This window comes from Triticum urartu, chromosome 6, assembly GCF_003073215.2.
Source record: "Triticum urartu cultivar G1812 chromosome 6, Tu2.1, whole genome shotgun sequence".
Lineage (NCBI taxonomy): Eukaryota > Viridiplantae > Streptophyta > Magnoliopsida > Poales > Poaceae > Triticum > Triticum urartu.
The window spans coordinates 57,669,505-57,675,892 of NC_053027.1; the positions used below are offsets into that span (position 1 = coordinate 57,669,505).

The 6,388-nt window shown below is 42.4% G+C and overlaps 1 long non-coding RNA gene across 5 annotated transcripts; it reads left to right on the forward strand.

Moving 5' to 3' along the window:
• The first annotated feature begins 213 nt into the window (after positions 1-213).
• LOC125512859 lies at positions 214-5,408 on the forward strand. 5 transcript variants are annotated; one of them, XR_007285570.1, is made up of 4 exons: positions 214-724; positions 944-1,012; positions 1,604-1,695; positions 3,255-5,408. It is a non-coding gene; the product is annotated as an uncharacterized LOC125512859 (long non-coding RNA). The 5 variants fall into 5 exon arrangements; XR_007285571.1 differs by lacking the exon at positions 944-1,012 and having other exon boundaries at positions 216-724; positions 3,255-4,803; positions 4,880-5,408; XR_007285573.1 differs by lacking the exon at positions 944-1,012 and having other exon boundaries at positions 222-724; positions 3,255-4,546; positions 4,682-5,408.
• Positions 5,409-6,388: the final 980 nt, after the last annotated feature.

The window sequence follows — 6,388 nt, forward strand, 5'->3', positions numbered from 1 at the left end:
TGAACATATAAACCCAGCTACCCAACCCGCCATTCTAGCGCCATCCGCGTTTTAAATTCATCCTAAACACTCGATTTGCCTCGCTGGCCAGGGACATCGTACCTTTCATCGTGGTGGTAAACATCCGGTCGCTCGTTTTTCTGTACTCCGAGTAACCGGACTAGAGCGACTGACACATGGGCCAGCCTTGCGCGCGGGCCAGCCTCGCAGCGGCCGGTGTGTGCGTGCTTCTGTCCGGGTGAAAAGCAGGGCGAATCGATCGTGTGTTGGCAGGGTGTTTTTTTACCGTCCTCGTTTGCACCCAGCGGCCACCCGTGAAAATATCTCCTCTCCCTTGCCTTCTCTCACGTGCTCTCCCCTCCCCTGATCCCCTCCTTCCCTACCGTCGCGCCGCCGGCTCCACGCAGCGGCCGACGCGGCCTTCTCTCCCCGGCGCTCGAGGTACAGCAGCGGCTGCGGCACTTGTCGGCCCAGCCGGATCCGGTGCAGGTCGCCGGCATCACGCGCCGCGTGCCGTGATTCTGGATCGGGCGCAGATCTTTGCGCCGCCACCTCTCCTCCTCCTATCTCTCTCCCATGTCGCCATTGTTGCAAGGAGCAGGGGAGATAGGTGCCGAGGACAAGAAGCAACGGGTTGCAAGGAGCAGGGGAGATAGCTGCTGGGGAGATGGAGGAGGCCGTCGTGGTTCGTCATGGAGGCGGCGCCGCCGGCAAGCTGGTTGAGGTACGTGTCAGATCCGTTGGTCCTTATAGTTGTTCGTTCTCCTAATCTCCTCACAGACCATGTGTTTCCCCTTTCCTCCCTCAATGTGACGGGGAATACATCGTTCCTACCTATATTACTACTGGCTTGCAAGCTTTAAGGAGATTTTAGTATGTTGGTCATTCATATATCTGGCCTTGTGTGACGATTTTTTTGTTAATTGCCAATGCTTTATTTCAGAAAACCAAATCTGCACCATGCCGCCTCACCCTCTCAGATTACTGTTTCATCCCTTTGATAGTTTTTTAGGTTTGTCCTTGTCCTTCTTCCCTAAGCGCTGCACTTTTATACTATATTGTTTACTGCTTATTATCGTGTTAATTCCTTTGTATTCCTGGTTTTTCCGGGTGTCGTGTTTGTGTGTTTGTTTTTGTGGTGCTGCTTATATGTGTGACTACCGTATGATCGTATATATATGCTGAAAAGTAAAATGATTTTTCCTTTGCACAATACATAATTTGCAATGAGATGGTAGTACATCAGTGTATTTACAGGAAAAAACGATGGCCGTATATATGCTGAAAAGAATTAAGGCTGAAAAGAACATTCATCTACTATTTCTTGATGTATGCTATCGTATATTGCTTCTCTACTTGCTCAAAATCAAATTTGCATCTATGAAAAGGTAAGAAATTAAGGCCAGCGATATGGCAGTAGATTGGCATGTTTACAGAAAAAAAAATAGCCATGCAAGTTTGAAAGAACATCTTTTTACTATTCCTTGCTATATGCATATTTCCCATCTTCTTCCTTCATAATCAAATGTGCCTACTAAAGGATAAGAAATGAAGGCTGCAATCTAAGAATACTTTTATTTGCCATTCTGAATTTCTATCACAGCACAGAGGAATGAGGAATGGATACATGAGGCATGGCGTAAGCGTAGGGGTCAGCCAGGGCATGACGCAAGAGTCTGCCCATCTCCTCTCAAAGTTAGTTCTTGCTCTGTCCCCACTACCTCGCCTGCCAACTCTCTGATAGAGTATTTTATTTCTGCAATGTATTATATTCTTTGAAGCAATTGCAAATTTTCCATAGCTTCTTGGCATACTATGGATTTAATTCTTTGCGAGAACAAGCAAAAGATAGTAGCAGTTTCTTTCAGATACAATTTCGGAAAGGTTTGCCGACTAAATGTACAAATATGAGCAAAAGGAGCCATGCTAATTAATGTTGGCCAGGCTCAGGAGTAAAGTTATACAGATTTTGATTTGCAAGTTATTTTGTCCAGCACGAAAGGCACTAATGCGTCCCGAAAACCTAGCGCACAAAGGACCAATCCTTCCCTTCCTCGAGCCCCATTCGAGTCCGCGCCGTTCAGCATCTCCAGCCTCCTCTGCTCCTCGACCCTCCGGTCCCACGGCCTCTCGCGCCGCCGCCTTCTTCCCTGGACGTCTTCCCCGACGCTCGTGGTGCAGCAGCGGCCATTGCAGTAGGTTTGTTAAGCTTGCTTGCCTAACCTGCTATGGGTGAATGGTGTGTCTCACCAGGAAACATTAGATTAATGAATTACTTGGCCTCTACAAATTTTGAAATATTGGTTTGGGATATATTAATTTCCACTCCTTATTGTTCATGGCATAAACAAACACTAAAAGGTCACAAGTAGAAACTTAGGTCAAGTTATTGCTGGATGTAGCCTGCTTTGTTCAATTGAAATATATTTGCAACATGAGCTGGTTGTTGATCGTTACTCTCGATTGAGGAATGGGAAAAAAATCACATCTTGTGGTGTTTACTACTTTTTGCATTGTCAAATTGAAAATGTTCTACAAAAAAAGTAGGTTTCCCTTTCAATAGTTCATTTTGTCAGTCCGGTTGTATCGACAGTTCAATTTTTGTTGGTCTGGGCATAGCAAGGGAGGTCCCCCATATTTGATGAGTGGCTTGAAGCTGAACTTCTGTATTTACCTGTGCTTCCTATGCATCTAATATGACCTATAAATTTAAACAGAATTTCATGAGTTGCAAGTTGCAGGTTATTTTCTTGTACAGTCTTGCTATTTGATTATTCTCCTTATGCCTCCACCCTGTAATATTCTCCCAATGGCCGATCCATGAACTCACAGAAAAACATTAGGTTCTATGCCAAGTTGTTGGCACCGTATATATACTGGAAGTGGAGTGGTAATAGTTGAACTTTTTTCTTCCCCTTGTAGTAACACAGACGTCGGTAGCAGGAGAAAGTATGTGACTTGGTTGAGTCAGCCAAGAAATATGGTGGTACAATGCACATATTTCCTTCGATGCATGTCTCCGGCGACCCTGAGTATAAATACTGCTATCATTTCTTACTGCACACTCTTTATTTAGAGGTGCTCTGAATTAGAACTCCCCATTGGCATATCTGCAGTTCCATGCTATACATCCCCCAAATGACGAAAATTAAGTTCAGGGGCATGTTTTTTTTATATATGCTTGACTTAACTGGAGCTTAAATTTGTCATTTGTTTAATTACCAATCTGATTTATTCTTGACTCTTGATTGCAGCCGCTGGAACTGAGGGATATTGACACGGGTAACAAAATAGTTGAAAGATTTCGCACCGACGAGGCTCTTGAGACTACAAACATTTCTTCACTCCTTGTACGAAAGGATTCTAGGACTAAGTTATAGGATTTTATATTTTAGTCGGATATTCCTTCTGTTAATATGTGCTCCTGTGCAATTTTTCATAGGCTTCTCTTTCCTTTTTCTGGTTACGGTTTACAAAGCTGAGCAATAGTTTCTCTACTAATGTAGCTTGCGTTAAAAACATCCGTCTTTAGGATGCTTTTGCGGCATGTGTAACTGACTCACATTAGCCTATGCTTCTATCCGAGTTGTTTACTACTAAGACCATAATGGATCATGCTTTTTAACTGGTATATAAGTGTTGATAGAAAATGATATGTCTTATTTTTTGCCTGGTAAATTTTAATTGGTGCATGCAATCCATGCTTCCCAGTCTTTGGTGACAATGTTGTCAGGCCTAAAAATAGAAGTTTTCGATTTCCTCTGGTTTTTAGTTGGTTAGATGTTAATGCGTGGAAATGTATATGCTGATTTTTTTCCTGTTTTAATAAATTGCTAATACGTGGATCTTGTCTGCTTTGCATGGACTATAGTATATATTCACAGACTTTGTCTGCTTGCTTCAAAACTAAAATGTGACTTTTACTTGCCTATTACCAAAGAAGATTTCATGCATGCCACATCAAGTCGCCATAGATGCCTCCAAGTGAAATTTCAGCGACGACAAGGTATATTTTCCCCAACACCTGATCTTCTTTAATCAGACCACCGTTCATTATTGCGTATAGGCTTCTTACTCTGTGCCTGAATAAGCGATTGGTATCCACATGTTTGTTTCCATGTGTTCTACTGTCTTTCTGGTACTTGAAGCATAGTATGTTTCATGTGTGCGACTACAGTTCCAGCGAGTTGGAAGTCCTGTTGTTCTCAAAGTTTGCATCATATGCCCTTTAGAGAAATCTTTATTGAACATTTTAATTTTCCTCATACATGCTTATCATTTGGCATCATGTTATTTTGTGACACAGTAACTGAATATGCACACAGGAGGATCACTCTGGATGTGTAGGAGGTACTTCCTCCGTAAACTAATATAAGAGTGTTTAGATTACTAAAATAGTGATCTAAACGCTCTTATATTAGTTTACAGAGGGAGTATGAAGTAATAGCCATTTTTTTTCTCTGTGTAGATTTGGCATCATATTGCCCAGTAACTGAATATGCACGCATGAGGATCACTCTGGATGATGGAAAATGCATTATCCGTGGTAAGAAGCTAACGGTGTCGCCCCATTTATACCACATTTAGGCATGATAATTAAATTAGCCTTCAAATTAAATAGATGTCCGCATTCATGGGTACATAGCTGAGCTGAGCTACTATTTTCTTGTTTGGGAATGAGGTAACACTATACAGACAGCATGTTGACACTCTGAACAGCTTAATACTAGACGGAAACAAAATTTCTCTTCCTACTATGTCTGTACCATGAACAAGATGTTCGCAACAAGTGGTCAACAAATGGTATTCTGTTCCCGTCCTTTCTCCTTTTTATGAATCTTCATAGCTGCATCTTAACCATGCTTAATATCTATTGCAGCACTTTTCCACTCACTTCACACAAGAATATCTCAAGGGGCACATGCATGGAGAGCATACTGATTTGCTGATCAAAGCTGGAAACAGACCTGCCATCGTCATTGCTCGGCTTATCATACAATCACAAGAAGCTGGACTCAGTTCTTTGACATTGCAAATATGAAAGGAGGAGTGTCATATGCATTTGCCTTTGAGGAATTGGCAGGAGAACTCATATCATCGTGCACTCCCTTTGATAGCTTCATGAGCAACCACTGCCATCATCTCATAATATAGCTCAGGTTCAAGACCTAGGTCATGCACTACTTTTCTCGACCATATAATGTGCTCTGCGTCACCTTATCCTTTCAGCTCCAGTACTTCATAATATAAAGTAGATGAAACATCTTTTTAAATTGGTGTGGAAATACAAATGCAGATGGAGCTATGTAATCCAGCTTGCTTTCTATCATGAGTTGGTTTCATGACTTTGTTTTCAGCCATCTTGGTACCATGCAATGGAATATATAACACTATGTTTGAACATTGTATCTAAATATCCTCTAAACACTCTTGCTTGGTTCCCTCTCGCCCTTTGCACCATCGGCACAACGGGTAAACCAATGTATGCTATTATCAAGGCGATCTTGTTACTTCCTTTTAGTCTATCATGGTATCATCTATATTGTAATTAATGGGATATAAGTATCCATGAAGTTGGTTCTAAATCAGTCACAGGTGCATTGGCTTGATCTCGCGTTTTGCGCCATGGGCACAACTGGTTATCTAGTTAGGCTCAAGGCTGAGCTGCACCTGGCAGAGCTGACGGGCGGTGAGATTTTTGTCACACGGTACAGATGCAGACGTTCATAAATATACACACACTCGTCTCTATGACTACATACATGCACATCCTACTTTATGATCATCTCCAAAAGATTGAGCTGGCATATCATTTTGAAATTGACAAAGTTGGCACAGATCACGTCTTCATAATTGACGTAAACGTCTCCTTCCATTGAACGCATGTTGTCGGAAGACCTAAAACTTGAACTCTAATGTGCAGGAGATATCATTGTTTTACTAACCATTCAAGCACAAATTGGCTCACAAAATAATCTAAGGTTTGTCATGTAGTGTAAAAAATTGTCATGCTGCAACAAGTAATTGCCACGCCGATATTCATCTGACGCCTGATATATTGGGGTGTGTGCTGGCTCGCTGATGACACGGACGCCCAGCAAAAATTCTAAACCAACGGACTTTTACAGGCCTATTATGCGATCTGTTCATGAATTAATCTTCCAACCACCTGAATTTCAATGGGTGTGGGCTCCTCATCATGATTTCTTCCCATCAAAAGTCCCAGCTAAGAGCATCTCTATCACACCCCGTATAATGTCGATGCGCAAAATGCATTTACAGGTCACTGAAAAACGGATTTGCGGGTTGACGCGGGCTGCGGCCGAGCAGACCCCGCGTAGCAGACGAAAACCCTCGATAAGCGAATTTGACAGCGATTCCGACAATT